Raw genomic sequence first — 12,096 nt, 5'->3', positions numbered from 1 at the left:
TGGCTTTTAAAAATTTATATTTATTCTACGGCCTATTCCTTCCTGTCAAATAAGAAATGGATTGCTTATTATTTTTGTGCTTTTCAATGAGGTTTAACATGATTTCAAGTGAATAAGCTATTTTATTTTTTTCTTTATATATATTTGCTATTTGTACTATTAATTCATGTAAGTTGTCTAGTAATTATGGGAATTATTTCATGTATTTCCTTATATTTTCTATGTATAAAATCCCACACCTGCGATTACCTCTATACAATAAATAAACCTCCTCTTCTTTCAAGTTTGTGTGCTATCTTACTTAGATTTCATTACAAGATATTAAAGAATAATAATCAAGTAGCTTGTTTCCAGACTCCAAATGATTCTAGTGATTCACAATTAAGTATAATATAAATTTTTGGTTAAGTATAGACATTATGTATTATCTAAATACCTTGTGGCTGGTTTTCTAAGGGATTTTATTTTTAAATCATCAAATGAGTGTAAATTTGAGTTATCTTCTTAAATGATCATATGATATGCATTTTTGTCTCTTAATGTGATATATATATGTGTATATATTTATTATATTTATATGAATGAGCTATATTAGAATTTTCCTGGGATAAACTCTGCTTAGTTAAGATGGTTGATCACTTTTAGGATTTATTTACTTCCTTTGTATATGGATTTTCTCACTTATATTTAACATAAAAGAAGAAATATTATGTGTGTGTGTTTGCCAGATTTAAGTATAGAAATATGTTTTTGTGATAATGAAGATATATTACATAAGCTAATTAAAAGGGGGCATGTGTAAATAAATATATTTATACAATGGAATACTATTCAGCCATAAAATGACAACATAATGCCATTTACAGGAACATGGATATCACTGAAGAATGTCATTCTAAATGAAGTAAGCCAGAAAAAGAAAGAAAAATACCATATGAGATCGCTCATATGTGGAATCTAAAGAAAGAAAGAAAGAAAGAAAAAGACAAATGAACATAAATACAAAACAGAAACAGACTCACAGACATAGAATACAAATTTGTGGTTGCCAGGAGGGAGGTGAGTGGGAAGGGACAGACTGCGAGTTCAAAATTTGTAATACTGACAGGCATATGTAGAATGGATAAACAAGATTATACTGTATAGCACAGGGAAATATATACAAGATCTTGTGGTAGCTCACAGTGAAAAAGAATGCGACAATGAATATATGTATGTTCATGTATAACTGAAAAATTGTGCTCTACACTGGAAATCGACACATTGTAAACTGACTATAACTCAAATAAATAAATAAATAAACAAACAAACGGGGGCATGTGTTCTCACAGATACCCCAATATCACCATTTTCCTGGATACTTCAAATCTTTCTTCAAATATTAACTGAAAAGATAATTTGATGACCGTAGCTCAAAGTCACAATGTCCAATAAACTTTTATGTAATGTGTGTCTTCAGGATTTAGGATTTAGGATTTAGTTTTGCCCCCATTGTTTAATTCCCTGATCATAAAGCATCAAATATTTTCCTGGAAATTTTGATAATTGGGGGTGGGGGCGGATACCTAAAGTCATTAGGAAAATCTGCAGTTTTAGAGGGCTCAGCTCTGATTTCACAGTTCACGAAAAAAGCTGAAGACATCTAGCCTTTTACCCCTGTGCTGTTTCCTTACTGGGAGTGACAGTAGCCCAGGTGGATGCTGGAAAAAGGCAACAGAGAGTAGGCACTGGATGTGGCAGAACCACCTGAAGCCTCCACAATCCTCCTGAGTTGTTGAAAATAATTCTCTTTCAGTATATAGTTATTAAATATATTTTGCTATGTTAAGATTTACTTTTAGGAACATAACTCTTTCTTACAAAATATTTTCATTTCAATGCTGTCTTTTTTCTTTCCACATTAACAGGCATTCTTACTTCGTTTCCATTTCAGCCACAATAATGAGTCTTTAACTCTATTCTTTAGATAACATTTATCCTTTGCTTTTAAATTTCCAAAACCATTCCAATTAATTTTTGAAAAAATGAACAACAAATGCTTTGTTCTATAAATACTGGAAGCAAAAAGTGCATTCTATTTTTCCTTAGCCCTGATGCCTTGTTTTCTAAATTCGGCTTGGCATCTTAAGTGCCATGAAATAATTAGAGAGACCACAGAAGGCTACCCCTCTCCTTGGCTAGGGAACAAAACATGTCAGATCACCATATGCTACCCCTACACTTCAACCTTTTGAAAACTCATAAATTTCCAACTTCAGCGTTTCTAAGCAACCGCTTTAATATTTTCAGCCACACACTAGATGAAGTCCCCAGTGAAAGCACACAAAGAAGAATTCATGGAAGAAAGAACCCTAGGAAATGCCGTGTGTGCTCAGACAAAAAGAAGGGAAAGCTTGCTTCCTCAAATGATACCTGGACGTGGAAGCTGGGTTCTAGTCTTCACAATCAGGGAGAGTTGTGCTTAATAGCAAATGCTTTAAATACCAATTGTTTGTAAATGAAGCTTATTGCTAAGCTTTCCTCATATCCTATTGGTATATTTACTATTTGGTACATTTAAGTACGTAAATGACTTAAACATTTGGATACAAAAGAATAATTTGGCTCCTATATCTGAGTAATATTTTTTGGTGATGTAATTTTATAAACATTTAAAATATGTTTATTCATTTACTTAGACAGTCATTATTACGAAGGGATGTTTGAACGTCATGAATTTATAATATTGTATGGAAGACTACGGAAGAATATTCAACTTTTATTTTGTCACCAAGATTTATCAAACATATAGTCATGAATTCTCCAGAAAGATACTCAGTAAACCAGTGAAAATTTTGACATTAAGAAACACTGAGGGTAGGGTATAGCTCAGTGGTAGAGTGTGTGCTTAGCATGCACAAGGTCTTGGGTTCAATTCCCAGGACTTTTATTATAAATAAATAAATAAACTTAATTACCAACCCTCCCCCCACCAAAAAAGAAACACTCATTCACAGATTGGTATTTGGGAATCAAGGATTTAGGCAAAGAACATGACATCTTAGAATTAGGATCTACAATCCACCACCTATTAGCTGTATGACCCTAGTCAAGGTATTTAAACTCTCAGCTTTAAAATGGAGATTATAATACCTATCTGAATTATTGTAATGATTAAATGAAAATATATACGTTGCTCTGAGTTACTGCTAGTTAATGGCTATTATTATTTAGGTATTATTGACTTGTATCACCCCTCTTAATTATCTAACTCTTCCTTGGGGGAAGAGTGTGGCAATATTTTATTCCTCCAGGAAAATAATTCTCAGCCTTTCTGAAAATGACAGCATGAAATTTTTCAAGCAGCGGCAGAACTTGTCAGGGCATGTGCTAAGCACACATTCTCCTCCACCCCTCCGACAAAGGTTTACTTTCTGCTGTCATCTGTGGTACTCAATACATCAAAGATCTTCGGCCCATGTATTTTCGTTTTCTCTTCCAGAGATTCTCCAGCCACAGCAGTAATCAAACCTACCACGTGGGTGAGTAATGAACAGAAATGTCACATAGCCAGCAGGCATCTACACACAAAGCAATCTCCTCCTTATCTTCTGCCAAAATCCTGCTCCACTGTGGACAGCGTGTGTTCCCAGAGCAGCACAGCCACGCCTCTGGCCCGGAGAGCTTTGCCTCTGGTCCTCTTTTCCTAACTGAGCGTGTTTTATTAGAAGTGTTCTCCAGTAGATGTTAGCTTTACTCTCTATTTATTATCACCCAGAAGCCATGAGTTTACCCATTTAGGAACAAGGGATTACTGTCCTGGACTTCTAATACAGTTTATATTTAGTTTGCAGCTTTTCTTTGAAAATTTTATAACTCCACTGAATATATTCCGTTAGTGACTATCACCTATGAGTTGCCTGATGCTTTTGACTTTTCAATATCTTTTTCACATGGATTTCATTTGACCCTCAGAAGTATCCTGCAAATTAGACTGGACAGGTACTATAATACCTTAGGAGAATGTGATTGAAACTTAAATGACTTACCCAAGGCCACAAAATGTGTTAAGTTCTGAGCTGGGTCTCCTCTGTCAGTGACTGTCTTTTCTAACATATTATATAAACTTTCTTAATGAAATAGAATTGGATCAATAATGGGCAGGGATATTTGATAACATGCCTGGAATGTTTGCTATACTGTGAGTTTTGTTTTGTACACAGTTTCTAATAATTTGATGCTCTTTAGGCTTTCAAGTTGTGTGTAAAGGTAGCAAACAAATGGATTGAGGCAGGTAAATACTAACTTTGACTGTTGTCATGAGACCTGTACACTGTTGGAAACAATTCCAATGAATTACATAACCTTACATCTTGTGATAGTGTGATTTATAATAAGAAATGTGTATTTAGTCTTCAGCTCCATTTCCAGCACAGAGCTCCTCAAACCCCTGTAATTTCCTAAGTGATGAAAGTGTCAGAGGTGTATTTTGTTATGTTAATGAGGTGACTTTTGCAAAGCACAGAAGGGTAGAGGGTGGTTGTCAACCAACAGATAAGACGGTTGGAATTTCCACCAAGCCCTGACCTCTGGAGAGGGGAAGGGGGTTGGAGATTGAGCTCAGTTGCCAATGGCCAATGATTTAAACAATCAATTGTGTCTGGTTTAATAAAGCTGCCATAAAGATGCAAAAGGAGGGGGTTTCAAGAGCTTCCCAGCTGGTGAACACACAGCAATTCAGGGAGAGCAGCATCCTCAGAGAGGATTGAAGCTGAGTGTCCTTTCCCCATACCTTGCCCTAAGCAACTCTTCCATTTCATTGTTATAAACCAATAATCTAGTAACATTCTTCTGAGTTCTGTGAATGCTCTAACAAAATAATTGAACCCCAGGAGGGCGTTCCAGACAGTAATTTGAATCAATACATATTAAAAAAGAGTGTCAGCAAAGGTAATTATGTAGGTAATTTTAAAAGACAGTATAATAGCATAATTCTTCACCTCTGTCCTTTGGACTAATTTAAGAAGAAATTTCATAAATCAATGAGTATAAAATTGAATAGACTTTTAAAAGTGAGGTTGGCAGAATGTCTACTTCATGATCCCTGGAACCTATGAATATGTTGCCTCACACAGAAAACAGAATTCTGTAGGTGTGATTAAGATGAAGGTTTTTGACTCATCAAAGATGGGATTTGCTCTGTATTTGAGGATTTACTGTTGTTTGACTGATTTTTTTCAGTATGTTGCATCTTGTCTAATTAAATCTAAGTGTTTAATGACAAAAAAAAAAAAAAGATGAAGTTTTTTGAGACCAGGAAATTATCCTGTGTAATCCAAGTGGGTCCAACCTAAGGACTTGAGTCCTTAAAAGCAGAGACCCTTTCCCAGTTGAGGTGAATTAGAGGAAATGTGAGTGTGATAAGAAGGTCAGAGGATGCAATATAAAAAACAAATTGATATGCCATGGCTGGTTTCGAAGATGGAAGAAGGAAAATATAAGCAAATCTAGGCATTCTCGAAGCTGGAAAAGACAAGGCAACTTATTCTCACCCAGAACCTACAGAAAAGGAACACAGCCCAACTATACCTTGACTTTAGCCCAGTCAGACTTGTCTCAAACTTCTTAACCTATAGAACTGTGAGATAAAAATATATTTCATTTTAAGCCACTAACTTTACGGTAACAAATTTTGGCATCAACAGAGAACTATTATGAGTGGTGCAATCTACTTAGTAATCTTAAAACTATCCAGAAAGAAAAAACCCAGAACTCAGGTAGACTCAGTAAAGCTAGGCTCTGAAAGCTTCACTAGTGTATTCTATCAAAAACCCAAAGAGTGAAAACAAATATATATACATATATATTCATGTATGACAGAAGCATTGTGATTTTCACCAGAACTTGACACAACATTGTAAACTGACTATACTTCAAAAGAAACACACACACACACACACACAAAATGAACAAATTAAAAAAAAAAGTAAAAAAAAAAAAATCCAAAGAGAATGCATATCAATCTTTCTCGATCTCTAGATGGTCATAAAGATAGATGTATATATCAATGAAAGAGAATTCACTCCAGAAATAAACCCTTGAATGTATCATCAATTAATTTTTTAAGAAAGTACCAAGACAAGTTAATGGGGAAAGAATAGTCTTTTCTACAAAGAGTAACAGGACAACATGATAGCCACACACAAAAGAATGAAGTTGGACCATTACCTCACACCATATGAAAAGTTACTCAAAATGGATCATAGACCTAAATTTAAAAAAAAAGAAAAAAGCAAAATCTAGAACTCTCAGAAGGAAACATTAGAGTAAATCTTCATGACCTGGGGTTAAGCAAGCTTTCTTAGATATAACAGCTAAAGCACAATTGACAAAAGAAAAGAATAAATAGGCCAATATCAAAATTAAAATCTAAACTTTTGTGCTGCAAATGAGTCTATCAAGAAGTAAAAGGACAACCCACAGAATGGGAGAAAATATTTGCAAATCATAAACCTGATAAGGGACTTTTGTGCAGAATATATCAAGAGTTTCTACAATATATAAAAAGCCTATAATAAAAAGATAAGTAATATAATTGAAAATAGATAAAGGATTTGAATTGGCATTTCTTTGAAGAAGACATACAAATGGCCAATGTGCATAGGAAAAGATGCCAAACGTCATAAATCATCAGAGAAATGCAAATCAAAACCACAATGAGAGATGACCTCACCCTCACTAGAATGACTGTCATAAAAAAGACTGAAAATAACAAGTGTTGCTGAAGAAGTACAGAAATCGGAACCTTAATATGTTGCTGGGTAGGAATGAAAAATTGTGCAGCCATTGTGGAAAACTGTTTCATGGTTCCTCAAAGAGTTAAATATAGACCCAGCTCTTCCGCTCCTAAGTATATATCCAAAAGATACAAAAATATGTGTCCACACAAAAACCTGGACATGAATGTTCACAACTGCATTATTCATAATGGCCAAAATTTGAAAACAACCCAAATGTCCACCACCTGGTGAACAGATAAATAAAAGGTGTTATATCCATATAATGGTATGTTATTCATCAATAAGAAGAAATGAAAAACTGATCCACATTTGTCAGCCGAGGGAGGCTGACATGGGGTTCTAGGAGGTGAGTGGCCCAAATGGAAAAATGCGCGAGGAGTTACCATACCACTGGACAGACTTCAGCTGGAGACACCACGGGGTTAACAACACTTTATTGCCACAGGGAGGTGTGCCTATGATGCACCTGTCCTGCTATTTATCTGTTCTCTGCCAGCACATGCGCAATCTGAGTTCTTTGTTCATTCTTTGTTCACAGAGTATCTCTAGCACATGCACACTTCTATTTTCTTTGTTCTAAATCTTGTATAATTGACACATGTGTACAGCAATTATTTACTGCATACTACAAACATGATCTGATCGTGGCCTTGGGTCCCACGGCCTTAACTCATCTCAAGGCCAGCTCACAACGTTCAACATGGATGAACCTTGAAGACATTAGGCTAAATGAAAGAAGTCAATCACAAAAGACCAAACACTGTAGATTCCACATACATGAAATGTTCAGAATATGCAAATCTATAAAGACACAAACTACTGGCTGCTCTGGGCTTGAGGTAAAAATTTAACAACTAGTGGAGTTTCTCATAGGGGAGAAAAATTGTTTTAAAATTAGACTGTGGTTTAGTCACAATCCTGTATACTTTAAGTGGGTGAACTGGATAGCATATGAATCATATCTCAAAGTTATTTTTAAAAATAATAAGCTGCTGCTTTGAGAATTGGTTAAGCTTCTTTTGACTAAAAGAAGAAGAGGGATCACCTCTGTCTAAACTAAGCAAAAAACTATTAACTTGGGGAAAACAGGGCATTTATAATAGGAGATATAAATAAGGCTGAGGAAGGAAAAGGACAGTCTCTCTGGCATGCTGATGGGTAAGTTTACAGACACTCTCCAGCTACGAGCATTTTTGCACCTCAGAGTTCAGCCTTCCCAGGTTCTGTTCCCTTTTATTTACCATGGACAAGTGGTCAAGGAGCTTTTCCCCTGGGAGCAGAATTATTTAGGTTTTAGTTTTCAAAAAGCAGTTTACTGAATACCAATTTTCTTTGATGCTAAATTCTTCCAATAAACAATTTAACAAAACTTATCCAGAAAATATTTCACTTGGGTAACCAATAATCATTTCATCAGTTATCTCCCTGTGACTGGCCAAATTCATTCTATAATTTTTTTTTTTTTTTTTTTTTTTTTTTTTGCTTTGCCTTCCATGACTTTTGGGGAACAAAATCCTCTGATTTGAAAGTTCAGGGTTTTCACTCTCCAGTGTAAAAGATTTTAACAACAGGACAGGTTTTTCTCTTTCAGCACCAGAGTCAATTATTTGCCTTTTATTAACAGAAATCACTACAAAAAGCAATAAACTAAAACAAACAAACAAAACCCAAAGGGTGTAAAATGTAAAGTTGAGTCCTTTTACTCACTCCAGTCAAATTATCCAGAGAAAACTATTTTTGAGTAACAATTTTGGGAGATTTTTAAAAATACAGCTCTATCTGAAGACACCATAAAAATGGTTCATAATCTCATCAGTCAGGTAACTACCATTATTATTTTAAATGAATATCAAAATAATGTATGCACCTGGCCATAAAATAATGCAAAAGAAACCAAAAGATTTATGTATATTTATTGATTCTCCTTCTGAATAAGATTTTCATTTCTATTGCCCAACAATAAACAAAAACCTTCAATAGTTTCTTCTGTAACATTCCCTAAAACAATTTACATGGCCATAAATATACAAACATGTCACTTTTATTTACTATACTGTCTCAATGTTTATTTGCTTTTGAAAGTGAAACCTTATATATCAGTATTTGTAGATTTACTGCATTCATTTTTCTTGTTCTTTTATATTAAATATTTTATTCATATTAAAGAATAATAATAAAATTCATATTTATGTATTCCCTTCTTAGCTTTAAAATATTTATAAATACCTACACCTTGAAATTTGCTGTGTACCACTCCCGGATAGCATAGCTTACATTCACCCTAGAAGTAAATGTTATCTTGAATTTTGAATTTTTATCATTCCTTTATATATAGTTACATTTTGGTAAATAATTTATTTTTGCTTAGGATTGTTTTGAGTTTTACTGAAATTGACTCATTCTATGTTTTCTTCTAATACTTGCTGTTTTCTTTGTGTTTGTGAAATTCATCCTGTGATTCTGCGAAATCCTAGCTTGTTCATTCTTGCTGTTGTATAGTATACTGTCTTACCACAATTTGTCCAGTATGCTTTGGATGTTTGGGATGTTTGTAGTTTTTCCTACTGTGAAAAATGCTGCCTTGAACATTCCTGTCCATGTGCCATTACACCCGTATTTGTGAGGTTTTCCAGGGTATATAATAGGAGCAGAAGTGCTACTTAATCGGTTAATTGCTTAGCTATACAAGGTAAAAAACAGTAAACATTTTTTAATGTTGTTAATTTGGTGTGTGTGTGTGTATTAGTATCTCATTCTGGTCCTAATTGGCATTCATTCCCTGATAACGTGTTTGAGTATCTTTTCTTCCATTGTCTCCTCTGCTTTTTTCCTTCTGTGAATTGCCTGTGTTAATATCTTTCTTCTGTTAATTGCCTGTTTTAGTGTCTTGCCCATTTTCCTATTGGATTATCTGAAGTTCATTCCTTTTTGAAAATAGATTTTCTTTATCTCTTAAAACTCATCAGGAAAGGCACAAACTGGACTGGGCTGGAAGTTTTTATTTCCCCCTCAATACATGGCACTTTGACACGTCTAGGAAATATGCACATAGGGAAAAATAAGGGAATCTCTGAGGAGCATAAGCAGGAAGCTTTCCAAAGAAAAGGAAAATATGGAAGTTAAAATATAAAGAAGACAGGTGTAGTAGTGTTATCACATATCTGGAAGCTCACATGGGAAGGAAAAAATACAAAAAGAGGAGAGGAAATCATGATTAAGACTGCCCTAGAATTTAAATAAGAAAAAGATGATGTAAGCCTATGAAATAAAAGTTTTCTTTACAAAACAAATAGGATAGATAAGAAGAAACAACAACACAGATTTTTAAGATCAGAAACAAAGACAGAAATAGAAATCAAAAGAAGCAAATTATCTGTAAAGGTAAACAGACTGACTGGAGACAAGATCACAATGGGGCAATATTCTCAAAGTGCTGAAGGAAAGAGTATCTAAACCTGAAATTTTAATGTCCAGTTAAACTTCATTTAAATGCAAAAAAAAAAGATAAAGTGTGTCCTTAGATACACTAGGCCCAATTAAAAAATGGTTTTTGAGAAAAAATTTAATAATTCAGAAGGAAAGAGTATGTAACCTCCACCACAGTAATACAGTTATTCATGTTAAATACATTTAAGAGGCATACATTAATAAACAAAAAATATAGATCTCCAAAGGATATGTATGGTGGAGGCAAAGATGGGTGTAGGAGTGGGAAAAAGAATGAAGAGGAAAAAACACATAAACATAAATGACATAAAAACTGAGTTGCAGAGACTGTCGATGCTGGCGTGCCAATGATTTGTGTAGCTGCAGTCCACCTCGCCCGCCAAAAAAATACTGAAGCAAAAATGTTGCAGTAGAACCATAAAAGTTAGCAAACTATAAGCCTTTGAATTATACAGTTAGGGAATTTCTCACATCACTATTTGAAACAGATAAAGCTGAACACAAAATAGGCAAAGACACAAAAGATTTAAATATCAAAATCAATAATCAAGTTAATAGTGTATAAAGCTGCATATAAGCCATGCATCTTTTTCAAGCATTCAAAACAATCACACAATTTTTGACTACACTGAAATTAACATTTCAATTCAATAAAGACATCACCAGATGGGAAATGGCATTTTCAGTGTCTAAGCCCATCGAATAATACATATCAAGAATATAAAAGGTTGTGCTGATAATGGACAACAACAGGGAATCTAACAGAAAAATGAGGAAAGGCTATAAAAAACTAACATATAAAAAAAAGAAATTCAAATGACTTAAAAGCATATAAGGAAATACTTATTCTCACAGATAATCATCAGTGAATAGTTGAAACAATGAGATACCACTTTCCCCTCTAAGTTTGGCAAACAGTATTATCATTAGGTAATTCCAAGAACTAGCAAGCATGTGGGAAAGCAGGAGCCTTCATTCTCTGTTGAGAGAAAGCCAAACTGGGTAAACGGGGTCAAAAAGCTACAAACTTCCAGTTACAAAATAAGTAAGTCATGAGAATATAATGTACAGCATGGTGACTATAGTTAATAATACAATATTGCATATTTGAAAATTGCTAGAAGAGTGTATTTTAAAAGTTCTCATCTAAGAAAAAAATTTGTAGCTATCTATGTTGAAGGATATTAACTAGACATTGTGGTGATCATTTCATAATATATACAAATATCAAATCATTATGTTGTATATCTGAGATAAATATAGTGTTGTATGTCAATTACATCTCAATTTTTTAAAGTTACAATCAGGAAACAAAAGACATAGTCCCCAGTCCTTCAAAAAACATGTGGCTTAATAGGAAAACAGGTATGCAATCAAATAGATATCAACATACATACATGTTATATATATTTCTATTACATTCACATATAAAAAGGCAATCAGAACAGAGAGAAGGAAATGATTACTTTTTAAGATACTATTATTTTGCAGTGTTCAAATTCACTGTCAGAGACCTGATACTAGCTCAGAAGCCTGCCAGAACTTCTGAGCTGCATACATCTCTTCTCACCTTGTTCCTCACTGTAACCTCAGTAAGTTCTTCCCACTAATCCAGTTTTGATACAGGAATATGATTGTATCTCAAAGTAGATAATCCTCCATCAAAGACCAGACTCTGAGTCTTAGCCTTGCCAAAAAGTTAACCCAATTTAACTTTCATAATTTTTCCATCCCTCTTATGTAAGTTCCACCAGTACCCAGCAATACAACTCCTATGAACTAAACCAAGCTCCCATATACCTGTCTTTTCCTGCTCTAGTTAGTTTATTGGAAACACATGTTGCGTCCACTCATTAAACAAATACTTGTA

The 12,096-nt window shown here is 34.1% G+C and overlaps 1 long non-coding RNA gene across 19 annotated transcripts in view; it reads right to left on the bottom strand.

Moving 5' to 3' along the window:
- LOC105066475 (uncharacterized) overlaps window positions 1-12,096 on the bottom strand; it is a 305,515-nt gene that overhangs the window by 103,974 nt on the left and 189,445 nt on the right. The window lies entirely within an intron of this gene.

The sequence above is a fragment of the Camelus bactrianus genome, chromosome 29 (genome assembly GCF_048773025.1).
Source record: "Camelus bactrianus isolate YW-2024 breed Bactrian camel chromosome 29, ASM4877302v1, whole genome shotgun sequence".
Classification (NCBI taxonomy): domain Eukaryota; kingdom Metazoa; phylum Chordata; class Mammalia; order Artiodactyla; family Camelidae; genus Camelus; species Camelus bactrianus.
This window is presented reverse-complemented; position numbering and strand designations above follow the sequence as displayed.